Raw genomic sequence first — 27,360 nt, 5'->3', positions numbered from 1 at the left:
TTAGGGAAAGAGCTTCCAAGCGAAGAAAACAGCAAGTACAAAGGCTACAAAGCTGCTGAGGCCACAGTGTTTGGTACAATCAAAGAAGATTAAGGTACTGGAGCAGAGAGTCTACGGGAGGGGTCAATGAGGCTACAGGAGTCAAAGTTCATGCTCTATAGGCTACCATAAGGACTTTAGGGTTTGCTCTCAATGACACAGAAAAGCCTCTAAGAGCAGAGGTGTGACATGATCTGACTTGGGTTTTAAAACAGTCACTCCTCTTGTAAAAATATTTTATGAAAGTTTAGGATAAAAAAGAAGAATTTTAAACATTGGCCAGATTATCATAACATTCATGAACTGATTCACAAAATATATTTTGAGCTGCCCCCAACCCCACTTCGAGGGGCTAGAATGCAGGCCTATTTCAAGATTACAAAGACATATCAACCATACGAAAATGTTTTAATATAACATTCTTTTTTTCAAAGATAGGGATTGCTCAAAGCAATTAACTGATTTTGTCCTTTTTTCTTTAGACATTACGGAGATTGTTTTTCTTAATTAACATTTAGATGCACGTTTCATATTCTATACCAAGTCCTGTAATTGCAAACTGAGCTCCTGCTTGGGAAATCCTAAAGTTGGCTGCTTATTTGACTTGTCTTAAATATCCCACGCACAGCACTTTGGCAACATCACTCACAATCCGGCATTATTGATAGGAGACCCTTGTGGGAAGTCTAAATGTGCTGGCAAGATTATTTGAAAAACTAATAAAATCCTTGTAATCCCTTTCAAAGATGCAGAGAGGAATATGGCTGCATTTCAAATTTGTGGCATTTCAAAGGCATGAATTAAGCTCTAAGCTCTACATTTGGAAAAAAATAAATCAACACAAGTTCTCTAATTTATGTTCTAAACTGAGAAAACAAATCGTTGCTAAGAAATAAAATTTGCAAAAAATATTCAAATTTGTTTCCGAAACACATTTTCTAGTTAATATGCACATACTTAAATCTACAAACTATACCAAAACATAAATTACAGGAATCACTACTGTTGAACTTGGTTGATACAACTTCACCATGAAATCTGGAGTCACTTCTTGGTTTGGTTAATTTTATTCTGATAGTCTGCCTTTTAGGGATGTATAAAACTGATCATGTGTATTGATTTTGACACAAGACTTCTGTGAAAATGTATGAGAGGCCAGACGTGGTGGCTCACGCCTGTAATCTCAGCACTTTGGGAAGGCGAGGCAGGTGGATCACCTGAGGTCAGGAGTTCGAGACCAGCCTGGCCAACATGGTGATTCCCTGTCTCTACTAAAAATACAAAAATTCCATATGAACTTTAAAGCAGTTTTTTCCAATTCTGTGAAGAAACTCATTGGTAGCTTGATGGGGATGGCATTGAATCTATAAATAACCTTGGGCAGTATGGCCATTTTCACGATATTGATTCTTCCTATCCATGAGCATGGTATGTTCTTCCATTTGTTTGTGTCCTCTTTTATTTCACTGAGCAGTGGTTTGTAGTTCTCCTATTAATTCAAGATGGATTAGAGACTTAAATGTTAGACCTAATACCATAAAAACCCTAGAAGAAAACCTAGGTAGTACCATTCAGGACATAGGTATGGGCAAAGACTTCATGTCTAAAACACCAAAAGCAACGGCAGCAAAAGCCAAAATTGACAAATGGGATCTAATTAAACTAAAGAGCTTCTGCACAGCAAAAGGAACTACCATCAGAGTGAACAGGGAACCTACAGAATGGGAGAAAATTTTTGCAATCTACTCATCTGACAAAGGGCTAATATCCAGAACCTACAAAGAACTCAAACAAATTTACAAGAAAAAAACAAACAACCCCATCAAAAAGTGGGCAAAGGATATGAACAGACATTTCTCAAAAGAAGACATTCATACAGCCAACAGACACATGAAAAAATGCTCATCATCACTGGCCATCAGAGAAATGCAAATCAAAACCACAATGAGATACCATCTCACACCAGTTAGAATGGCAATCATTAAAAAGTCAGGAAACAACAGGTGCTGGAGAGGATGTGGAGAAATAGGAACACTTTTACACTGTTGGTGGGATTGTAAACTAGTTCAACCATTATGGAAAACAGTATGCCGATTCCTCAAGGATCTAGAACTAGATGTACCATATGACCCAGCCATCCCATTACTGGGTATATACCCAAAGGATTATAAATCATGCTGCTATAAAGACACATGCACACGTATGTTTATTGCGGCACTATTCACAATAGCAAAGACTTGGAATCACCCAAATGTCCATCAGTGACAGACTGGATTAAGAAAATGTGGCACATATACACCATGGAATACTATGCAGCCATAAAAAAGGATGAGTTTGTGTCCTTTGTAGGGACATGGATGCAGCTGGAAACCATCATTCTTAGCAAACTATCACAAGAACAGAAAACCAAACACCGCATGTTCTCACTCATAGGTGGGAACTGAACAATGAGATCACTTGGACTCGGGAAGGGGAACATCACACACCGGGGCCTATCATGGGGAGAGGGGGATTGCACTGCGAGTTATACCTGATGTAAATGACGAGTTGATGGGTGCTGATGAGTTGATGGGTGCAGCACACCAACATGGCACAAGTATACCTATGTAACAAACCTGCACATTATGCACATGTACCCTAGAACTTAAAGTATAATAATAATAATAAATTTAAAAAAAATACAAAAATTAGCCAGGCATGGTGGCACACGCCTGTAATCCCAGTTGCTTGGGAGGCTGAGGTGGGAGGATTGCTTGAACCCAGGAGGCAGAGGCTGCAGTGAGCTGAGATCGTACCACTGCACTCCAGCCTGGGTGACAGAGCGAGACCCCATCTCAAAAAAAAAAAAAAAAAAAGAAAAAAGAAAAAGAAAGAAAGAAAACAAAGTGTATGAGAAAGCTCATTGCCTTACTTCCTCCTCACCCCACCTATCCCGGGCAAGAGGGCTTCTTCTTAGCACCCAATATCTTGGTTTGTGTGAATCTCATGTCAGAGGGCTCTGTACTCCATCTCTCCACCTTGCCATCATCAAACACGCCACTCACTGTACATTGGCATGGAGCTACCAGGGTTCCTGTCTCCTTCAAACTGGTCATCTTTCCAGGAGACTTGCCAATAACCCATATAACAAACTTGCCTTTCTCTCTGTCCACCCCAGCCACCCTGCCCCCTCATTCCTGCCCAGAGCTCCTCCATCTCTGACCAGCATTGTTTGCCCTCCCTGCTCTTCCCTGCCACCCACAGCATCTGTCCTCTCACTCCACCAAGAACCTCACTACCTGCATCTGCCCTATCCATCCAGGCTTCACCTTCCTCTTAGTTGACCACCATTTCCACCTCTCTTGTCAGTATCTCCAAGTCCCTTGCTTTCTTGTTTCCCTTGTCCAGCAAAGCCCAGTCTGGACCAGCCTCACCAAAGCTATCTCAGGGCCAACAAGATGCTGGAGAAAGCCCACAACCGCATGGATTAGTGCTTCCACACCCATGGTCTCCAACTTCAGCAGGCCCCCACCACTACCCTGCAGCCTCTGTGGATTGCCATTAGCTTTCCCTCCTGTTTTCCACAGCAGCCATCTTGAATCTTTTCTTCTTTCTCCAAGTTTCCCACCCCACTCCACCTCCTCACACTGAGCACATATCCTTGCTTCCAGCATTGGAGAAGAAGTAATGGCCATGGAATATGAACTCCCTCAATTTCCAGAGCCCACCTCTCAACTACCTAACTACATGTTTATTATCGTTAGATGTTCTAATTTCTCCCAACTCAAAACATAATTGTTCCTCAACCTATATTCCTTCTGGTTTTCTCTCTGCTCCCTTTCCAAAGCAATCCATTCCCCCCAGTTGTCTACATGTACTCCCATTCACAGAGACTTCTGTCCCTGCTACTCCCCTGCACCCACTCTCTCCCAGGTCACCAGTGACCTTTTTGTTGCTAATTTGGTATTAGTTTTTTCAGACCTTGGCTTATCTGAAGGTACCACGCCACCCCACTTCCTCCCTGTGGCTTCTGTGGCACCCCACCCTATGATTTTCTTCCAGTCTCTCTGACTGGTCCCACCTTTTCCTCTGGGCTCCTCTTTCTCTACTTGTTCCCTAAATGTTGGCATTTCCCAAGAAATTTTGTTCTTTTCTTTGACCCTCTCTACTGAAGGATTTCATTCATTCCCATGGGTTCAATTATGATCTATATGGTGATAATTCGATAATTTATGACTATCCCTTAACCAGATCCCTCTCATAAGCTCTGAACCACCTCCTAGACACCTTGTTTGGACATACTATACCCAATTCAAACTTACCTACTCCTCTTCCTGCCTAAACTTGCTCCTTTACTGTATCACATCTCAGGGGACAGCACTCCCATCCATCCCCCTAGTTACCCGGGGCAGACACCTGAGCATCGTCTTTGACTTTTACCAGTTTCCTCCATGCCCTCAGCTCTCATTCACAAAGTCCTCGAATATTTACCTTCTTAATATCTCTTTGATGAGCTACTTTAAAAAGATGGGAAATTTGATGAACTATTAATACTTAAAAAACAAACAAACAAACAAATAAAAAAATATCTCTCAGATCTACCCCCTCTTTTCCACTCACCGTGCTGGATCACCGCAGCACGTTCCCGATCCACATCCCAGCCTCATCTTCTCCTGGCCATTCTCCAAACAGCCCCTCGACTTTTTCAAAATGCACATCTCCTTAAAAACCTTCATTAGCTTTAGAATAAAATTATATTCTCAGCCTAGAATACTAAGTTCTTCAGGATCCAGCCCTGGTCAATCACTCTAACCTCTCAGTGTCTGAGATTCAGCATTCTAGTTAATCTCCTCTACTTACTGAGAAGACCCATGGAACTTCACTGAGATCTTTTCTTCCCCAAGAAGAAGGGAGAAGGCCAGCACAGTGTTCCCCTGGAACCTTTCACAGCTCTAGCTTCAAAGCACTTAGAATTCCATTCATTCCTTTAGGTTCTGTGCCCTAAAACCACCCCTTAAAAATGACAAAACAAACATATTCAGCATTTTCTCATATGAGTCAGGCCTTTCATCTCATTTAACCCTCACAATTCTGAAGAACACATCATTTTAATTTCACAAATGAGAAAACTGAGACCCAGAACAATTAAATACTAAATAACCTAATCAAAGTCATACAATTAGTAAGAGAGAGAAGGGGGATTCAAACTCAGATTACCCAAGAAATTATCCCCTGTTTATTCATAGTCAAACCAATTTCTGGTAATCCAAGAATAATGTGAAAACAGACTAACATTTGGTAAGTGCTTAATATTTATAAAGTACTTTACATAAGGAATCTCATTTATCCCTTATGACATTTTCAAATAAACAGACTGCAAATCCAAGAAGGTAGTTTAGGCAAGGTCACACAGCTAGTAAGTAGCTTTGAATTTCCCTACCTCTACGCTTAAAAAAAAATTTCTTTTTTTTTTAAAAAGACCAGCCCAAGCTGGTCTCAAATCCCTGGCCTCAAGCAATCCTCCTGCCTTGGCCTGTCAAACTGCTGAAATTACAGGTGTGAGCCACTGCACCCAGTCCCACCTCCATCCTTATTAGCTGCTACCTAACACCAATAAATAGCATTTTACAACTGAAGAAACAGCTCCAGCCCAGGGTCACACATCTAATCAGAGGCAAAGTCAGGATTAGGATCCAGGTTTCCTAACTCTACTTGGCTGGGCAGATGCTGTTATAGTCTCTGAGTGCTGACAGAATTGTGGAACCCTGACTTTTTCCTATTTATAACAATTTGCCAAAACTGAAATTGGATTCCAGTGGTAGATGGATGGTGGTGCACTACTTCTGAAGGGGTAAACTGACCTCCAAAGGGTTTCAGCTCTGGCTCCAGGTGGACTTCTTTGGTATCCCTCTGCAATACTCGGGTGATACTCTGCTGATGCCCACCTGGTGGCATGATCCTCCCCTGATCCACTTTTCCAACAGCCTCTGCTCTCACTGCATCCACTGAACGAGGCACTCTGCTTTAGCACACGTCCCATTTCCCCCTGCCTCTTTACCATTTTCTCTTCAGTAATAAGTCCCCATCTGTTCAACCAGCTCCAGTTGCCTTCCCTGATGGTTTGGCCAGGATCAAAGCCCCTCTGCCATGCCTCTTAAAGTCCTGTTGGTTCTTCCCTAAATGCCATCTGTTTTACTCACTCCCCCACCTTAGCCTTCCCTTCCTGGATGTTACTAACTCAAGGATGACAGAGCTGCTTTCTCTCAGGCTCTCTCTCTTTGGTTTGAATTAGGTTCAGAGTAAAAGTCCCCTTGGTCATTTCCTTGTTGTCCACAAGTTAATTATTCTCATATATTAAGGCATTCTCCCCAGAATGTATCGGCTGACATACACAAAAAAAATCTGGAGAAGGTGATAAAATGAAATGTGTAGATTAACTAGGCCATCTAGCCAACAACGGAATGTTTAGTGGAGAAATATTCAGGAAAGATGCTACCTAGGATGAAGCCTAAGATGCTGAGCAGACGGTAGAAAGAAGAGCAGGAGGCCAGGCATGGTAGCTCACGCCTGTAATGTCAGCACTTTGGGAGACTGAGGTGGGCCTGGGAGGCAGAGGCTGCAGTGAGCTGAGATCACACCATTGCACTCCAGCCTGGGCAACAAGAGCAAAACTCCATCAAAAGAAAAGAAATAAAATAAAAGAAAATAAAAGAAACAGCAGGAATCTTAGGACGTCTTTGCTTTATAACTGACAGGGCAGATCTTTCTCAGAAAAGGAGTGGGAGGTAGGGCATTTAGGCACAGAAAGGAGTAGGGCCAATAGCTAGAAATAGCGGAACATGAAGAACTGATGACATTTCAGGGAGAACTGACAGCAATAATAGGCATGGGTCTATCAGTCTCTAGCATCAAAGGATTAAAAGGGTACTCAAAGCATTCAGGTAAAATCCCAACCCACTGTACAAATGAAATAAACATTTCTTCAAGGGGGCGGCATCCCTCTGATCGAACACTTCCAGCAATGAGAAATGCCCAACTTTAGGAAATCAGAATTTTGGAGGTGTATGTGAATGAGGTTCCTTTATTTTCTTTTTTAAAATTTTATTCTTTGTTTCTTTGTTTCTTTTTTTTTTTTTTTTTTGAGACAGGGTCTCACTCTGTTACCCAGGCTGGAGTGCAGTGGTGCAATCTCAGCTCACTGCAACCTCCGCCTCCAGGGGTTCAAGCGATCCTCTTGCCTCAGCCTCCTGAATAGCTGGGATTACAGGAACGCGCCACCATGCCTGACTAATTTTCATATTTTTAGTAGAGTCAGGGTTTCACCATGTTGGCCAGACTGGTCTTGAACTCCTGGCCTTAGGTGATCGGCCCGCCTCAGCCTTCCAAAGTGCTGGGATTACAGGTGTGAGCCACCACGCCTGGCCCAATTCATTTTCAATTCAACAAATATCTATATTTATATCTAAATAGCTAGTGAGTGCCTACTACGTGCCAGATACTAGACACTGGACTGTAAGTATGAATAGTATAGACATGGCCCCTCCCCTGTGGATCTTATAATGAGGAAGACGAGTACATAAACATGCAAGTAGAACAGGGGAAGTAGAGGGTGCTGCTCAAACACAGGGTGGGGCACTCAACAGAGAGCCCAGCATCTAGATGTCTTCACAAAACAGGTGGTGTCTAGGTTGGGGCTTGCCGAGGAGTTAGCTGAGGGCAAGGTGGAGGGACCCAAGGGAGTAGGAGACTTCTCAGCTTCCAAAGAAGTTAAGAGTGTTGCAAAAAGGTGGAGTCCAGATCTCGAAGGGGAGAGTGGGCTTAAGTCCCGGGGCATGGGAAGCGCCCTCCATCTGCTGCGTTAGGGGAGATGCTGCGGTATCCGGTAGTGGTGTGAAGGAGGCCAGGACCTGCGATGGGAAGACGGAGACGGGAAGGCCCTGGTAGCCCAAGGGATGACCAAAAGTGAAGCGCTCCTCTATGACAAGATTGAGACAAAAATAAAGGAATAAAGTTCTGAATGCGGTGGGAGAGTCTCCTCCGTCCTCCCTCACCTTTGCTGGGCAGGAACCAAAGCGGCTTGCCCTCGGTTTGCCCCATCACTGACGGGTGTGGTGGGGGCACAGCTCTTCGCCCTTCTTCTCAGATAGGAAAACTGAGGCCCCGGGTCCTGAAGCAGAAATCAAGGTTTTCTCCTCGAAATGGCCTCCCAAGAGGCTGCCCGGGGTCTCACACGATCCTTCGAGGGTCCTGCGGCCTGCCCCACTTCTCTGCCAGCCATCCTCGCCTGGTCGTCTTTGCTATGGAAACGGTCCTCCCGCCCTGCTCCGCGCCTCCGTGTCTTCAGTGCACCCTGGGAAATGCAGTCCCTCTCTGTTTGCCTGCCCGCGGCGTGAGCCCACTCCGCGTCCTTAAAGAACTATAAGTCCCAGAAGGCTGTGTGAAACTCCACCCGTCTCTGGGGGATGTGGTCTTGAAGGAGAGACCCAGGAACCAGAGGGCGGGGCCGGAGGGAGAGGGGACGACGCCCCCAATGGGCAGACTCCTGGGCGGGGTCCGGGTCACCATTGGCTACGGCGGCGCGAAGGAGGCGGGGTCAGAGGAATGAAGCGCGGAGCTGTTCGCCGCTCCAGGTGCTGAGTCTGAGGGAGGCTCCGGACCCGAGAGCCGCGAGAGCAGCCGCCGCTGCAGCCGCCGCCAGATCTGCGGCCGGGAGCCCGGGCTGAGGAGCCGGGAGGAGCAGGGTGCGCTGCCGGGCGCTGACCGCCCTCCCGCCCGCCGTCAGAGGTCGGTGCTGCTGAATTCGCTTTTGTTTTCTTGGGGAGGGGGCGAGCCGAGGCGTGAGGGGCTCGGGGAGTTGACGGGACGTGTTCTCGCTGCTCTCAGGACCGTGGGTCCCGGACAGCCATAGACTGACTAGGGGCCTCCTGTGGCCCGGCGCCGGAGGTCGGAGCAGCTTGGGTTAGTTTTTGTTTTATCGTGGAGAAGGCTTTTGAGTATGAGGGTCGAGGGCTGGGGGACACCACCCCCAATCTCTCCTGGGAGAGCGAGGAGGCTTGGACCCTCCTTCCCACTGTGCCTGGCGACCGGACTGCTCGGATTACTGAGGACGGGAGGAGGGGGTGTTGTGGGATGAGGGGACTGGAGGCAGGGGGACCCCTCCCCGCAACACTTCGGCTGCTCGAGGTTACAAAGGAGTCTGGTGGTGATGGATGAGATCGCGGACCGCTATCCCCAGCCCAGACCCTCCCAGGGTTATTAAAGAAAGGCGTCTTGGGATGCCGGGAAGACCCTTCCCCAGACCCCTTCCTCCACACTCGCCCCCTCCCTATCCCCCCTCCTCCCCAGGCCCTAGGGTTTTGTAAAGAGGAGGATCGAGGATGTGGACGAGACAGAGGACTCTTACCCCTTCCGCTTGGACCCTCCTAGGTTATTGGTGAGGGGTGGAATTGGAATGTGGCAGGGAAAGGCTGGGAGACCCCTCCCCATGCTGCTCGGAGTCGCGGGTGGAGGAAAGCACTGACTCTCGGAATCCCCCGCGCTCGGGCCCGCGCCTAGGGTTGGGTGGCCTGGGTGTGGGAGGTGGTGTAGGGGGATGTAAGAGGAGACGAGGGACCCCTCCCCATCTCTCCCCACCCGGGCCTCATCTCCCAGGCCCTCCCTACCTGGATCCAGGCCTGGGGCTCTAAGTCGAGACGACCCTCACTAGCCCACCACGCCCCGGGGACTGAGCCTCTGGCACCTCAGCTGGGGCCCAACCCCAGATGGGCATGTGCAGAGCGGGACGGGGCGGATCTCCTCTCAAGCACTCAAGAGCTCCAGGTAAATGCTACCCCCAACCTCGTGCCCGCGAATCTTTGGGGGCTGCTCCGCTCAGATGCAGGGCGCACCCCAAACCGAGGCTCGGGGACCTGCTTCTAGGACCCGTGGTGGCTGTTCCCAGGCACGGGGCTTTCGCGCTCGGCCCAGGCATCCTCGAGAGGACAAAGCGGCGGTCGCTGCACTGGCAGGCCTGCGCCGCGGGCTGGGCGGGGGGCGCGGCCTCGGAGGGGGGGCTTCGGGCGCGGCGCGGGCAGCTTCCACAGAAACGTGCTGGGAGCGGGGCGGGAGACAAAGCGCACGGGCTTCTAGCGGGCCAGCGCGAGCCGGGATGGAAAATCCCGAGGGAGGAGGCGGCTGAGCCGGGGCAGGGCACTATGCCCCACATCTTTCTCTTTTCCCATACCCCCTACCCTAAGGCCAGCCAGGCACCCAGGATTCTGTGCACACGATGGTAAACAGGGCCCCTTCGGGGGCCGGTACGGGGGGCGTTCAGGACCTGTGACCTGTGACCACTAGGACAGGGACAGGTGAGGGCTCCACCTTGAGCAAGGGGCCTGGAGTTCACGGGGCATGAGTGGACCAGGATCCAGAGGGACATCCTGACTGGACCCTCCCACGCCCCATCAGCCATGTTAGGTCAAATTTGGTTCTGGGGTGGGGATGTGTTTAAATGTGTGAGGGTTTGCATGGATGATGGTGTGGGTCAGAGTGTGGGTGTGAATGTGTGACCGGTTGAATGTACCCATGTGTGTTTCAGTCTTCATGTGTGTGACACGGCCAGAGCTTGTGCTTCTGGCTGTGTGTGTGTGTGTGTGTGTGTGTGTGTGTGTGTGTATGTAGGTGAACCACTTACTCATTTACTGCTGGACTTGGATGTCGTGGGGGTGGGGAGCAGGGTAGTCACATCTTCAACTCTCAAGCCACAGCAATGGCCTAGGGTCTGAGCGGATGCCCTCAGGGTGAAGGCAGCTTCAGGTTGCTTTGTGCCTAGCCTGCCTGGCCTGCGTAAGGCCCAGTAAGTGGGGAGTTCACAAGTATGTGGAGACTTCTTCAGCCCTTCTGAGGTCTCAGGTCTGACCCTAACATACTCACCAGTGCCCTGTCCTTCCCATTTTATCAGAAGCTTTATCCTACTGTAATAGGCTGCTTCAAAGACCAGAATTCTGCCCCCTCACCACCACCATGTGCTTCCAAGTGAGGCTTAGCAGGGGACTCATCAACAGAGTCACTTATGATGTGGGTGCAAGACTACGTGGCAAGACAACTTTTGCCGCTTTGGCCTCCATGTCTGGAAGGGCATGGCAATGATGTTGCTGGTCAGTCACAGGTGGTGTCTCAGAAATACTAGGTACACTCAGACAAAAAACAAGGGTAACACAGACGTACACTACAAGGTGATACCCCTAGAGGATGAGCATGGCCCTCCCAAACTTGCCCTCCCCAATAAGTTACCCTGATCTCACAGCGCTTGTATAGCAAAGGTACTGTGCAGCTTTGAGATAATCTTCACAGAGATCTACTTCCCATAGGATGAGAGACCAGATGATGGCCAGCAGAACAGCAGAAAGAGCAGGTACCACACAATGTAGCCACCATCTATCTAACCCAGGCTGCCTGGTCCAGTTCCCACAAGTATCCACTCCCAGTGTCCACAGCGACCTCTGCTGGAAAGAGGTTAAACCAGACACAATTTGGCAACTAACACTCCCCCACGGTGTAGAGGCTCAGAGTGGGTGTGAGCGTTGTTAGGTAAAATCACAAACCTTTTTACTGGGGGGCTCCCTCCTACCTTCAGAGTGTCAAGTTGATGTTCTTGTCTGAAGTTCTTTCAAGTTAGTTCAAGCCACGGAATTGCTGCTGTCTTCAGCAATGGAAATGTTTAAAGAGGGCTTGAAGGCCTTTGTTCAAGTTTCTGACCAGTGGAAGGTGGGCATCAAACCCATTTATAAGGATAATGCATGGAAAACACTTACCAAGGTCAAAGAGGTTTAGGCATCTCCTGTCTCTCCCTCTACCTCTACTACTCTCTTCTCCTCTTTTCCTGTTCCACATTTATCCTCTTCTTTCCCTCATTATTAAATTAGTCAATAACATTTTTCAAAAGTAAACCCTCTTTTCCTCAAAAACAATGTAGCCCAGAAAATGAAGGCATCTGGAGGCTATTATCAAATGCAAAAAGCTGCAAATACGGCTCTTCCAGGCCTAATGACAGAAGTGGGGGAGAGAGATGAGACATGCTCAATCCTAAATGCCCATCTGGTGACATGTGTCTCTTCTCCTGGAGTCACTCTGAAGGAATTTCGCACAGTTACAAAATCTTAAGAGCTCCTCAAAGGAAAGAAGGTATTTTAATACCTGGTATTGTTCTTACTTTGGCATCCATGTGATTTGCATTGAACTATGTGACTCAGTATCATAAAGTAAAAATAGGACTTTAATCTCTTCCTTGCCTGTTTGGAAGGTGACTGCATATGGTGTGTTGTGTTCTGCATTGGAGAGTGAAAAGCTAAATTGCCTCATAAATTGAACCACCTGCTTATCCTGATTAGAATGGTGCTTAACATCACCTACAGGCAATAACGTTATTTTATGTTTCTTTTAATTTATACCTGAATCTTTGTCTTGTAAAACATTTCCTCATGCTCATACATTATTACTTTCACTTGAAGTTAATCAAGAATGTTTAATCCTTGTACTGAAGCCAAACAAATTAAATATCAGCAGATTCAGGAAGATGTGGGTGGTGTTTCTGTTCTTTTTGGGCTCAAAAAAAAAATTGGAGTTCATAGAAAAGAAGGAAAAGGCCCTAAGATTTGGTAAATCTTGTGAGCATTTCTGAAAGGCTCCTTAGAAATTTCCAGAAGGGCTGGTCATGTTGAAGAATCTGAACATGCATGCAAGTGGCAGCATGCATGCTGGAAATGAGACTGCAGCCCTGGCATTCCTAAATCACTGCACTAATGCAGCCTTTGGAAAATTTCCCAAGACCCTCCTGTTCCCTGGGGCAGCCGGCTCGATCGCTGTGGAGTAGAGCTGTCCAAGGTTCTGGAGTGCTGGCCTCACCCACCTGGTGGGAAGGGAGGACTTCAGGGTGTGGACTAGAAGCAAGAGCTGAGGGCCATGGCCTCCGAGAGGATTCCCCCAAAGCTGATTACAGAATGGAATAGGAGGAAACAGAGCTGTGGAGGGTATTACTGAATTACTTCGAATGAACTCATCAGCAATCCCTGTTTAAAGAATTATGAGCTAATAAGAGGAGACATTTTCTGACTCAGGCTCTTCACATGTAAGAATGTATTTAATCCTCACAGTCCTATGAGGTAGGTGGTGGCATAATTCCCACTTTCAAGGTGAGGAAACAAAGCTTTGAGGGCTTTCCCAGGGTTGCACAGAAAGGGAAGAGTTTAGGTTCCATCCTGGATCTCAAACTCTGGAAGTTCCTCCTTACCACTGTTTTTCCCTATTGCTATTATAGAAATAAAATTGAACTATTGGATTGTCCTATGTAAGGTTATAACCAAATGCCAGAGGAATAGGATTGGGGGCCAACTAGGATTTAGACACAAATCAGTCTTTTCAAGTTCAGCAAGGATAGTGCCACCTACTTTACATCTTATCCAGGTTTGTTAACTGAACTTGTTTACCAAAGAATGGGGAGAGGGCAGTATAATGACCCTCATGACCAATAGCCCAGGGGTTTCTTTCCAGCGTGGAAAATTTTCATAGGAAGCCAAGCGTAGATGGCAACAAAGTGTTGTCATTGTTTTTCCTTTTTAAGAAAGGAAGGAAAATTTAAAAAAATGAGCTGTTATTATTTGACAAAGAGTACACATAGAGCCAAAGAAATAGAGCTTATCTTTATTTCCTAGCATCCTGTTACAAAGCTGAAGACACTCTTATTGTTAAGAGATTCCTTCCACCTATTCCCACTCTCAGATTTTCATAGCAAAGCCTCTAACACCTAAATAAAATTTTCACTGTGTGGGCCTCAGCCAATCTCAGGGAAGCATTACATTCCTGTCCTTATGCCACCCAACCAAAGCTCTACCTCCATATGTGGCTGCAAGACTCTAGAAGGTGGGAAGGTTTGGGGTTTGGTGAATTTCAGACCACAAGTCTGGTCCTCCTAAAGTGGCAGTTCCAACTGCTCCAATCTTGCAACATACACAGGGACTGGTTTCTGAGAACTCCCCTTTCAGTTTGGGTGTCTAAAGAGGGTAGAAAGGAATGAACTTACATTTTTTCTCCTCTCCCAGGGCCTCAGTCTGTACAACACTCAGATAGGGGGTTAGCCTTTTAAGAAAAATGCTTCATATCCAGCTGAGTCTCCATTACATTTTGAGTGATTTCTTCCCCTTCCAAGTTGGGGCTTTGCAGAGCTCTGATGAAAGGAGCAAAGGCTGCTACTGCTTCTTCCGAGGGCACTTGGAAGCCAAGGACCCGGCACCCCGTCTGGGTCTGCTCTGACTCATATGACTGCAGACAGATTTGATTGTTTTCTTATTTAGAGTCATTAATTAACTCTCCTCAGCATCAGAACAGCATGTAATAAGAAGGAGACCATTTGCGGGGGTCTCTAGGCAGCCATGCCTAGGGCTGAGTACCATCTCCTTTGCACACAGGATCAGGAAATGGTTTCTAATCCTGGCTATAACCCTTCAGAAATCTTAGATTGTTAAGATTTTAGGCCAATATGAGAAAGTGCAATTAATTGCTAAGGCGGTTATGATCATTCTGGCAAAAACTGGGAGGCCTAGGAGTCCCTCAAAGGAGGACTGGATTTCCATTCATTCAACAGACGTTTCTTGTGCCTACAGAAATGTGTCAGGCACAGAGCTGGGCACAGGGAACACAACCACAATGTGGGATAAGTCCTTTCTTACAGAAATCTTGAATGGAACAAGGAAACAGGCACAGAAACCCTGAAAGAATGTGTACTGTAAGCAGAAAGAACTTTAGAAATGGGAAGAATCTTAATAATCATAAACCATCATGTATTTTTTAACATGAGGAAAGAGAGTGAGGGAAGTTGAGGGTTGCTCTGGCCACAGCCCTGGTTAGTGGTTCTAAGATGGGGCTTAGAACCCAGATTTTTTAATGCCTAAAGCATGTTCTTTCCACTGTCCTAAACTGTTGCTCTGTTCATTTAATTATACAAAGGGCACATTTCCATTAATATAGGCTTCTTTGATCCAATACCAATGCAAAACCCAATTTTAAAGTTGAAATAGCCCAGGCACAGTTGCTCATGCCTATAATCCCAACACTTTGGGAGGCTGAGGCGGGAGGCTTGCTTGGGGCCAAGACTTCAAGACTAGCCTGGGTAACATAGTGAGACCCTGTCTCTATAAAAAATGAAAACATTAGCTAGGCATGGTGGTGAATGCTTGTAGTCCCAACTACTTGGGAGGCTGAGATGGGAGGGTTGCTTGAGCCTGAGAGTTCAAGGCTGCAATGAGCTATGATTATACCACCACATCCTAGCCTGGGCAACAGAGCAAGATTCTAAAATTTTTTTTAATTTAAAAATGTTAAAAATAAAGTTGAAATAGAAACAAATAATAGAAAAAATAGGAAAAGTAGAATGTCCTTCTATATATCTGTTGTCCAATATGGGGCCATAAGCACTTGAAATATATCTAGCAGCAATTAAGATGTGCTGTAAGTATAAAACATACACCAGCTTTCAAAAAATTAGTATAAAAAATAATGTAAAATGTTGCATTAGTAATGGTAATATTGATTACAGGTTAAAATAATATTTTAGATATATTAAGTAAAATATATTTAAATTAATTTCACCTGTTTCTTTTTACTTTTGTAATGTAGCCACTAGAAAATTTATATTATATATGTGGCTTGCATTTATAACTCATATTATATTTCTACTGGGCAGTGTTGTTCTAGACTGCTTCCATTTAGGAGGATATTTTCTTTATAAACTGAGGCATTTAGCAAAGTAGGTCTGCAATCAATTAGCCTGGAATTTGAATCCTGGCTCTGCTATTTGGGCTGTGTAACCTTGAGCAAGTTGTGCGTTTGTTTCCTCACCTGTAGAATGAGGTGATAATAAAGCCTGCCTCCTAGATTTCGAGCTAAATCACTTAGAACAGTGACTGACAGGTCCAGAGTGAGTGTTCACTTAATATTAACTATTGTTATTACTATTGGAGGAAGCTTATGAAGTGTTACAAGATAAGGGCTGGGAGGCCGAGACAGGTGGATCACGAGGTCAGGAGATCGAGACCATTCTGGCTAACACGGTGAAACCCCGTCTCTACTAAAAAATACAAAAAACTAGCCGGGTGAGGTGGTGGGTGCCTGTAGTCCCAGCTACTCGGGAGGCTGAGGCAGGAGAATGGCGTAAACCCGGGAGGCGGAGCTTGCAGTGAGCTGAGATCTGGCCACTGCACTCCATCCTGGGTGACACAGCAAGACTCCGTCTCAAAAAAAAAAAAAAAAAAAAAAAAGATAAGGGCAACAGGAAGGAGAGCAAGCAGACAATTTTCAGATAAATCAAGCTAAAGATTTATTACTAGTTAAAACGTGATTGAAAACACTTGCTAAGTATGTGGCCCCTATTTTCTGACAGATAATGATGTTGAGGAAAGATTTCAAGCCATTTACATAAGCATACAATGAATAAACAAATTAGCTAACTGCATTATGCACAGGTCTTGACTTCAGCTAATGAGTTGAGGAAGAGGATGATTGTACCAGATGACTCAAGAGCTCTAAGTCTCTTGGACTCCCAGATTCCTCAGGGAATGACAACCTTCTGCTCTGGGAGAAAAATTCTGGACAGGAATCAGACATACCCAAGGTCAAAGCTACTCTGCCACTTACTGGGCTTGGTCAAGACACTGAGTCTCAGTTTTCTCTTTTGTAAAATGGAAGTAGTATCAACTCTCTCGCAGGTTGTAGTGAGGATTAAATTACATAATACAAATAAAACATCAGGTACATAGTAGGCACTCAACAAATGATAGCTGTGACTAAATGGGATTTCAGGTATTCTTTAATAGAGAACTTTAATTCTTTAATATAGAATTTATATTAAATATAGAATTATATTTGTTCTTTAATATAGAATGTTCTTTAATGTTCTTTAATATAGAATTTGCAGTTCAAGCCAAGCACAGTGGCTCATGCCTATAATCCCAGCACTTTGAGAGGTCGAAGCGAATGGATTTCTTTAGTCCAGGAGTTCAAGACCAGCCTGGGCAACATGGTGAAACCCTGTCTCTACTAAAAATACAAAAAATTAGCCAGGCACGGTGTGTGCACCTGTAGTCCCAGCTACTAAGGAGGAGGCTGAGGTGGGAGGATCACCTGAGCATGAAAGGTAGAGGCTGCAGTGAGCCAACATTGCCCCACTGTACTCCAGCCTGGGCTACTGGAATGAGACCATTTCAAAAAAACAATGAAAAACAAGAGAGAGAATTTGCTGTTCAGAATCTTCAGAGCCTTTCCTACAACTCTACCGTGTCATTCCCTATCCTTATTCAGTCCCTGAGGAGATTGAATGGACAGTTTCACCTGATTAAGTGTGTCTACACCAAAACGTAGGATCTCAGGAACTTTGGGCACACTCTACACAATCTTTCATGTTCTTCTCTGTCTGATTAATGCACATGAGGCTCTTTCCTGGGATAATGAAGCAAGTAGCAAAATGGGCATTGTTCTCTATCATGTTTACTCTGAAGTTCTGACCTCAGTGTTTAGAGCACTTTACATGTAGCTTTGCTTTAAAAAAGAGATAACATAAATATGGAAACCAGAGCCCAGAGCCATTTCTCCCGACCCCTAGGGCAGACCATGGGTCCATTCACTGCGTAGCTCTGAGGGAACACATATTGTTGCTGTTCTCAACCATTGCCTCTTCTTCCAAAAGTTTGCCTTCTGGAGGAAGACGGCCGAAGACATATGTATTAAGCTCAGTGAAGGCTTATGTTAACAGAGCATGTTGAACTGTAAAGAAAATACTCAGATTAGTCCTATAGGAAAAGTGAGGATCCCTTCAAATGTTTTAGCAGGAGAGCAACATAGTTTCTTGACTCAAAGAGTGGTGGGTGAATTGAGGTGGAGGGAGGCTCACCTCTGGTTCTGTTGAGAGGCCCCTGACTTCCAGGTACCAAGTACCAGTGATAAGTTATCTGGGGATAGTCTGGAGTTAATATGCACATTTTCCTACTTATTCTTTCTTTTGTTCATTCAACAAATGCCAAATGATGGATAGCTACAGTGGGGTGTTTTGAGAACCTTCCCAGGAGGAGACCAAGGTCTGGCTGGGGAGAGGAGAGACGCTCATATGCAGATTGAACCAAGGAACAGGGGCTGGAGTAACCATAGGAGGCCTGATTAAGGCTATGGCAGTGGAAAAGCTATGGATGCCAACCAAACTTGAGTCTGAATCACACTTTTACCACCAAATGTGTGGCCTTGGGCAAGTGCTTTAACCTTTCCAAACTTCCTCTTTCTCCTCTGGGGCAATAAAACTAACTTTTCCTGGGCTGCCATGGAAATTACATGGCAATATATATGAAAATGGTTAGAGACAATACTAACCCTCATTCAAGTGTTTACAGTGGGTCAGGCATTGTGCTCAGCAACACATATGTGTAAAAGAATACCATTATTATCCCTACTTTATAGCTGAGGAAAGCAATGCTCAGGGACTTTAAGTAACTTGCTCAAGGTCATGCAGATAGTAAGAGGACCAGGACCCTAACCCAGGCAATCTGACTGCAGAGCCTGTTCTTAACCCCTGAGATCACTGCTTCTCTGGTTCAAGATCAGCAAGAACCCAATAACTATTATTTTGAAGGAGAGAGAGGTGATTTGTGGGTCAGCTTGTGGAGAAGTCTTATGCTTGGTCTTCAAGCATGGGTACAATATGGAGAATCTCTGAGGGGTGAGTGGGATGGGGAAGGAAGGCAAGGGAAAGTTGTGATCAAATGAACAGGGGTAGGAATGAGAATGCTATGTTCTGGGAGCACTGAAACGGAGAAGTTTCCACATGAAATAGATGTTTGGCAGGAAGAGTTGAGAAAGCCTTGAATGTCAGACTAACAAGTGTTAGAGAATCAAAAAAGTTCATAGGCAAAGAAAGAGATATGAAATCTGAAGCCTTCAGTTTGAGGCATCTCACTGAATCTGGGTAATTTGTGGCAGTGTTGAGTGTGCTCACCAAGTATCTGAAAGCCAGAGCTTCTGGAGGGTATTGCCAGGTAGCACCACAGTCGAGCATTCCTACCAGTACTATTTAGTTTTCAAAGAATTTACATGGTCTTTTCTCTCATTTGGTCTTCACAAAAGCCCTGGGCAGGTGAAGGGTAGCAGGTCTGCCACAAGGATTCCTGCCTGTGTCAAGTTGCAGGCAGGAAAGTCTGCCACGAAGCACAGATGCCAAGAACAGCTGCAGTGCCCAAACCTAAGCACAAAGCTTAGAAGAGGCTTTCTCTGTGAGGGAAGAGAGAAGATTTGCTCCCTGTGCTCTGGGAGGCAGGAAATAGTATCCTTTGGTTCATGATTCCCAGTGACACCCCTGAGCAGCTGCCTCCCAAGGTGGCTGCTGGGAGGGCCTGAGTTGGGGTCACTGCAAATTCCACAGCCCTTTTTGGTTGCAGCACCATCAGTCACCTGCTCCCATGCAAACAGCTTGTTTCACAAAAGATTTTTTTAGACCTGCCATCTTGAATTCATTCTGCTTATTTCTCTGTAGGCTGCAGGGGCTGAAAACCAAACCCCATCCTTCTTAGGCTGGTTAGAAGGAAAATCTGTCTTTTCTAATGGCTGCAGTCGCACTCTGCGCCAGATTTCTCTCCATGGCTATGCTTCTAATGACAATGGAAAACAAAGGCAGGAAGGGAGAGGGGCACAGATGCAGCACTTCTTCCAAGAGGCACCAGCAGTTCTATGGAGGATGCAAGGCAGTGAGGAGGTAACTTTCACAGCTATGAGAGAGTCTCTTGATGAGTAAAGAGTTTTGATGTGCCCGATGATAGAGGATGAAAGAGATCACTGTGTTTTGTTTGAAAAGTCATGCTAGAATTCCAGATGCTCTCCACAGTTCTGGAAGGGTGAATACAAGGGTGGGCAAGGCCACAACAATTTTGACAAGTTGTCCAGGGATAAGACCTTAGTGATTATAAACATATAACTAATGAGAAATGACAAACACCTGGAAATGAAATGTTAAGGCTCATCTGGCCATTGACCCCAGTAACAATGTGTGTCAGCACATGCTGAACTCAACAGGGTTGAATGGTGACTTCTGGAAAATAAAATCAAGTTGGGAAATCAGAATGATAATAATACAGGCACAGATGTTTGGAATGGCTGTGCATCCGAAAGTAGGGCTGTTTGGTTACGTCAGAGCAACTTCATCAGCCAGGACCAAGTGTTCACGCCTTGCTCACACACCTGGTTCCTACTCTGGGTTGAACCCTGTGCCAGACATTGGAGAGATGGAAGTGAATGAGACACAGTCCCTGTCCTCAGGGAGGTAGTCAATTCTAAAACAGAACAAGAGATGCAGTGTAGAAAATGTACAAACGAACATGGCCACTTCATGAAGTTCCCTTCTAGGTGCTTCCTCATGCCTCTGAAATTAATGTAGCCCAACAGGTGAGGCAAGTTGGGATCTTATAAATACTGCCAACCTTATCTCACATCAGGTCTATGCAGACCTGGTATGTGGAACCTGAGGTAGCAGAGTAAAGGCAAAGGAGGTAAAGGCTGGTGTATTTCAGAAGCTTGTATACAGTCAGTGAGGATGATTTGCCTTTGTATTCTTTATTTGAAAGACAAGCTCTTGAGACCCTTTGCCTGCAATTAGAGCATGCTGTCACAAGGGGTACCATGAATTAGTGTGGTCCAAGCAGCCATGTGTCCCACAGGCATGGTATGCTGAGCAAAGTACAGTTTTTCCATTGTTAACCTTCAGAAGAATATAATTTTAAATTAATTGACTATAATGGGATTGCACATTTAATAAGATCAAGCCATAGTAACCTATATGTAGTGAGTGGAGGGTTGTGAATTCATCAACATTCATTTAACAAAATCCATTGTGTGCCTACTACTATGTACAGAGAAAAGCACAAAGTCCCTGCTTGGTACTCAAGTCCTAGAAGGAAGACAGAGATAGATAATTACAGTGCAGTGAGATAAGTGGTAATATGGAAGGAGGAGCAGAGAGCACTGGGAACATGGAGGAGTGAATAATTCTACCGGGGAAACACACACCACACACACACATGCACACTGTTTTGTGTTGGGTCCAGACAGTAGCACCTGAGTCAGAGGGTTTATATCAACACACACAGAAGGGGAAAAGCCAATGTATTGGAATCCTTTTAGATGCTATAAGGGATTCAGATTGTTCTATTGCATGAACTTGGACATATCACCTCTGTCTCTTGACCTCAGTTTCCTAATCTGGTGCTCTGAGGGTTTGGCAGTGGCTATCTTGACTATGTGGGTAGAGCAGCATGGAGGTTAGAGTAATGACTTTGATCTCCAGTGACCAAGCCTGGGATTGTCCTTGCCCTGAGACCTCCTCAGCACTTGTATGTTGGGACCCTAGTGATGCCACCACTTGATTCCAGCTGAAATGTTCCAAGGAATCATAGAGGATAAGCTAAGATTCTGGTTCCAGAGGAACTTGGTGTTTGTGGGGTACAGACTTTGGTGTAGAGTGGAAATGGTCTAGATCTCCTGAGGTGCCATTGGCTTCACCACCCTCCCCAGTAGCCAGGCTGGCCCTGCCATAGCACTGACCGCTGCACACACTGCCTGCCCCCTTCTCCCCAGTGGTCTTCTGACCTGTGGCCTGTCCCTGAGGCCACTGTTGGGAAAGCCTTGTCCTAGTCAGGCAGAGGATCGCCGACAGCAGGCCAGTCCCACTCCTGCCCCTCCGGCCCCCCAGAAGATGAGGCCCTTCTTGGCCTGGGACTCCCTCTGGAGAACTTGGGCCCTGGCAGGATGTCCCTCCCACCCCAGCCAGCCCCCACCCTGCCTTTCCCAGGCCCCAGCCCTCCCTGTCTGTGGCCCTCAGCAGAACAGGCACCTCTGTGTTAGGGGATACAGAGGAGCAACCAACTTGAGTAAATGAAAAAAAAAAAAAATGCCAGTGTTTAATTTTAAACAAACCATTTAAAGCTGCTAATTGCCCTATAGAGAGTTTTAATATGCAATATATTAGAGCAATACCTGGTTAAGAGAGCAGACAAATGGAGGCACTGAAAAAGCCCTCACTGAAATTCCATTTACAAGTCTTTAAAAGGACTTTTTAGGTGAATGCCCAGGAAACAATTTGTATGCCCAGGAAATTTCACAGCTGAGACCAATAGGCCTTTACCCACCTGTCTAGGCCAGGGCCAGCTCAAGTCCCCTTCCCCCAACCTACCCTCACTCTGGTCCCTCAGCCCTAGAACCCTCTCTCTGCAGAGTTCATCCCTACCAGCAGGGACCAGATCTGCTCAGGCTGCCTTTCTCAAACAAGGGCCAGTGGAGCCAGAAAGAAGGGCTTCCAAACACAGGTGGTAGTGATGACACTTTCTGCCACGCCTCCTACCCACCACTGCCAAACACACACACCCTGTGGCCTGGACAATCCCTTCATCTTGCAGGAAGCACTGGGGCACCTCCCAGGAGTGGCCTGCCACTCTCCTGCTCCAGGCCTGCAGGACTCCCTTCCTGGAGCTAGCAAACAAAGAAAAACCAACATAGGGCCTTTAAAACCACTCTGCAGAGGATGTCGCCTCCACCAAAGATGAGAAGGGCAGGCTGAGATAAGCAGAGCTGCTTAGAAACCGAACACAGAGTCAAATTAAAACATTCATTGGAGGCAATAGAACGCGGATCAGTGGAGTGAGAAACAAGATGTCTCCCTTCCAAATCACTGCAAAAGAGAAAAGAAATCATCAGCTATGGCTCAAAAGTCAGAAAAGAAAGGAAATGCAGAAAACATAAAACAGATGACAGGGGGCCACCTGGAATGGTTATGACGATAAATCTAAGCATTTAACATTCCCTTGTAAGAAGACAAAGGTTCTAGATTAAATTAATACAGGAGACTCACCTAAAATTAAATGGCTCCAGGGTAGGCAAAGCTATCCCAGGTAAATGCAAACAAAAGAAAAAGCGTGAGTGGCTATATCAGACAAAGCACAATTTAAGGCAATAAGCAGTGTCAAGTAGGATAAAAAGGGTAATTTTATATTCATAGGAGCAATTGTGAAAGCATAACTGTTCTGAACATTTGTACACTGAGTACTTTAGCATCGAAATACATGAGGCAAAATTTGTTACCGTTAGAAATACAAGAAGCTGGCCAAATGACAGTTGTGGGCATAAATTTACATTCTTCTCTCAGTACCTGACCTCAAATAACCAAAACATATATGACAACAGAAAGGAGTAATATAATGAAAATTTAATTAAAAGGTGGGTACTGAACTTTGTACCAGTCTGAATGATGCTTGCCATGTTTTAAAAGCCATAAATTGATGCCTGTGACATGTGTTAAATTTAGTACACATTTATGTATACAACATAATTATAATAGCAGTTTTCAAAATCCTAAACCACTGAAAAGCCACTGAAAGAAAATAGACCAAAATGTTAACATATGGTACGTTTAGAAAGGTTGAAATTTAGGCATTTTTAATTTTTATTTTTTTCACCTTTTCTTCCCCTGTTCTTTAATGATCAAATAAGATTCCATGACCTAAAAAAAAAAAAAAAAAAAAAAAAACGAGAAAAAAAAGAGTAAGACTCATTCTCATAGCACAGGGTTTAGAATTTCCAAGATCTGAGACCATATATTCATGGGGTTTGGGTAAAATCTAACAAGCAAGGGCAGCAGACAAGAATCCCAGCAGGCCCCACACAGCCTGGGTTTCTTTGCTCCTCCAGGTCCTCCTAGGTCATTGCCTACTTGAAATCCTTTGTTTTCCCCAGGGCACTGCATTCTCCTAACTCAGTTCCCACTCCTCCTATCTCGTAGCTAAAACGTGGTTGCCCCAAGACATAGCCCGGTCTCCTTGCATACCCCATCTGCCGTGCCCTGGTGACTTCACCCACTCTTGTACAGGGATATAGCTCCCCATTATGTGCTATGGACTCCTGAATTCATCTCTAGCCCAAAACTCAACACAGAACATCAAGGGTGTACATCAGCCTGCTGACTGGACATCACTCCCTACATGTGGGGAAGGAATGGTAGATGCAGGTAGATGTGCCTGCAGTCAGTCCCTGTGAGCACATGAGGGTGGGGCAAAAGGATTGAGTGTGAGGCAGGGATGCCACAGAGGCTGGTGATGAGAGCATTTAAACATCCACAGTCAGATGTAGTAGAAGGTTCTTACGAAAGAATCAGAATAAATCATCACCTTGGGTACGGCCTACTCTATGCCATCCCAAAATAAAACCAATGGCTCTCTCTGACTTACATGATTATGAACTGTGCTTATTGCAGTAATCAAGAAAAGCAACAGCTGAGAAGGGAGGCTCATGCCCGTAATCCCAGCACTTTAGGAGGCCAAGGCAGGAGAGTCATTTGAGCCCGAGAGTTCAAGACCAACCTGGGCAACATAGTGAGACTTCATCTCTACCAGAACCAAAAACATCAGCTGGGCATGGTGGCACACACCTGTAGTCCCAGCTGCTCTGGAGGCTGAGATGAGAGGATCACTTGAGCCTGGGAGATTGAAACTATAGTGAGCCATGATCGCACCACTGCACTTCAGCCTGGGCGACCCTGTCTCGGAAAAAGAGAAAAAAGAAAAGAAAAACAAAGGCAAATTTTTAAAACCAGACCCAGGCTGCCCTAGCACTTGGAATACTCACTTTGGACCCCTCAGATTTTCTTCTGCCCACCTCATACATCTAGCTGCCAGACAGACTCTGCTCCCCCACTGAGATTTGTTGGTCAGTGGTTTCTGGTCTGTTCTCCTTACTTCTCAGGGCAGAGCAGAAAGTCTGTAAGTTCCCTGAAGTTTTTAATCTAGCAGTAAAACAAGTAAGGATGAGATGAGGTTCTTAGCCCACTGATGTGGTATGTTAATTTAAAGGCTTTTATAACTACAAGGTACTGTCTCTTTTGAAAAAGACAAAAATAAACTTAAGTACTTTTTATAAACATATATTCTTATCAATTTCAGCTCTAAGTGCATACTCTCATTGGAAAGTAAATTACTTTAAGAGAGCTTTCTAAAATTATTACATATAATTTCTCTTATATAAGAATCCTAGGTTTGGATTGCTATCCAGTTACCATTTTATTTTAAAAGACAAACATGCATGAGACCACTCTGGAAAGATGGTTCCATGAAACGCTGCAGCTCTCTGGCTTTGGAGACGGAAGTGAGTCCTCTAACAAGTCACATAACTTTTATAATTTGCAATCTCCTCTTTTCAAAAGTGAAGAAAATAATACCTACCATAAAGGATTATTGTAAAGAAAATCCTGTTTCTTTTTTTTTTTTTCTTTTCTTTTTTTTTTTTTTTCTTGTGAGACAGAGTCTCGCTGTGCCACCCAGACCGGAGTGCAGTGGCACAATCTCAGCTCAGTGCATCTCTGCCTTCTGGGTTTAAGTCATTCTCATGCCTCAGCGTCCCAAGTAGTTGGGATTACAGGCCTGCACCACCACACCCAGCTAATTTTTGGTTTTTGGGTTTTTTTTTTTTTTTTTTTTTGGAGACAGCATCTTGCTCTGTTGCCCAGGCTGGAGTACAGTGGTACAATCTCAGCTCACTGCAACCTCCACCTGCCGGGTTGAAGTCATTCTCCTGCCCCAGCCTCCCAAGTAGCTGGGATTACAGGTGCCCACCACTATGCCTGGCTAATTTTTGTATTTTTAGTAGAGAAAAGTTTTCATCTTGTTGACCAGGCTGGTCTCGAACTCCTGACCTCAAGTGATCTGCCTGCCTTGGCCTCCCAAAGTGTTGGGATTACAGTGTGAGCCACCACACCTGGCCAAAATCCTGTTTCTTAAGTGTCTAGTACAGTCTTGCAGTACAAGCTCAGTAAACATAGCAGTTATTATTATTCTCATGTCAAACAGTGGTTTTCAGGCTCCCCACTCCTGCCCCATGTGCATTATAAATGGGAGTCCATGTGGGAAAAAACCTAGGTCTGATACAATTGCCAGCAGGACAGCTTTAACTCCACATCCCTTCTCCTCTCACTCAAGAAACATCAGAAGGCACTGATTCTGACTGCAACTGAAGCTAATACAGAAAAAGTCCCTAGACTCTTTACTTTTATTTTTAAGTAAATTAGTCCTGGACCTTATTGTCTTATCATTAGTAACAAATTAAAGGGCATGCACTAATGTCTACAAGACAAGTTCCAATTATCTGAGAGCCTGTTTTCTCAGAACCAGGCATGTCATCACTTCCCTGGGAGTCGGCAGCCCCCTTTATTATGTGAGACTTGGTGGCCTAGCTCCTTGCCTCAGTTATAATCTCAAGTAACTGAAAATCTAAGGCCACATTTTCTTACTCCCTCAGTCCCTGTCCTCCCACTGGTATGGTGCCTTGCCTTTAGCCAACAGTTCCTAAATGTTTCATAAAGAAATATATCTGAATTCTGCCCCCACTCCCTGCACAGGGACTAGCGAATATGCATTATGGGCCAAAATCAGGTCAGATGACCTGGCTTCCAGCAACAATGTGCACAGAAGGCAAATGATTCAATAGTGCATGTCTATCCACTTGACACGACATTCTGCAGCCACTGGAAATGATGCTCTCGAAGACTCAAAGGCCACGTGGAGATGGATCTAACATTAATTGAATAAATAGACCATAAAGAGAGTGTCCCGGTTCAGCCATCACATGCATGAATCCAGGCAGAAGAGGAAGGCCAAACAGGATTTGTTGCTATGAGAGGGGCGTGATTCTGCATGATGTGTTTCCAAATTCTCTTCCATGTTTTTTGGCTTTTATAATGAACAGTGGGGTGATGGGGCAGTGGGAGGGAGAAGGCCCCAAGACTTGAAATTAGCTCAGGGCTTCTTCATAGGCACGTAGCCAAACTCAGCGGGCTGAACTCAGAATGAAGGGTAAGGAGCCAGACCAGGGGAAAGGATGGGTAAGCTAGAGTCCATTTAGGGATGAAATGTGGACTTGACCCAAAATAGCCGTCATGCTCAGCCTCGGAGTCTAAATTAATCCTCCTCTTAGTTTATTGACATCTATGAAATTGATTCTCACAACAGAATCACAACCCCTGGCCCTAGCATTGCAGTCGATAAAGCATGACTGGGGAGGAGGTAGGAAGCATCTGCACCCAATATTCACAGAGGGGCACCATGGTGGGCTTTTCTAAGGCCTGTGTGTTATCCTATGCATTACTAGGGAGAAAGAGAAACTTTGGTGGAGGGAGGGAGCGTAGAGGGGAGATGGGAGTATGTTAGTGGCTGGGGGAGGCAGGGCAGCTTTTGCTGCTGTCAGGTCAAAGCTGACCTTGGGTACCACCTCCTCTACACTCATGCTGGAAGCCTGGACCCA

At 45.5% G+C, this 27,360-nt stretch overlaps 1 protein-coding gene and 1 long non-coding RNA gene across 4 annotated transcripts in view; one reads left to right on the top strand and one right to left on the bottom strand.

The window, feature by feature from the left end:
• Nucleotides 1–5,007, bottom strand: part of LOC123570520 (uncharacterized) — a 43,331-nt gene extending 38,324 nt beyond the window's left edge. The window contains exon 1 of one of the 2 annotated variants that reach the window (XR_012429088.1): nucleotides 4,639–5,007. This is a non-coding gene — a long non-coding RNA (uncharacterized lncRNA). The remainder of the gene's footprint in view (nucleotides 1–4,638) is intronic. The other variant, XR_010583881.2, reaches the window with a different exon arrangement.
• Nucleotides 5,008–8,650: 3,643 nt separating this feature from the next.
• SMPD3 (sphingomyelin phosphodiesterase 3) overlaps nucleotides 8,651–27,360 on the top strand; it is a 91,785-nt gene continuing 73,075 nt past the window's right edge. For both annotated transcript variants that reach the window (XM_045382702.2, XM_005592346.4), the window contains exon 1: nucleotides 8,651–8,802. The gene's annotated coding sequence lies outside the window, so the exon portion shown is untranslated. The remainder of the gene's footprint in view (nucleotides 8,803–27,360) is intronic.

The sequence above is a fragment of the Macaca fascicularis genome, chromosome 20, assembly GCF_037993035.2.
Source record: "Macaca fascicularis isolate 582-1 chromosome 20, T2T-MFA8v1.1".
Lineage (NCBI taxonomy): Eukaryota > Metazoa > Chordata > Mammalia > Primates > Cercopithecidae > Macaca > Macaca fascicularis.
The sequence above is the reverse complement of the archived record's forward strand: the minus strand, read 5'-3'. Positions and strand labels throughout refer to the sequence as shown.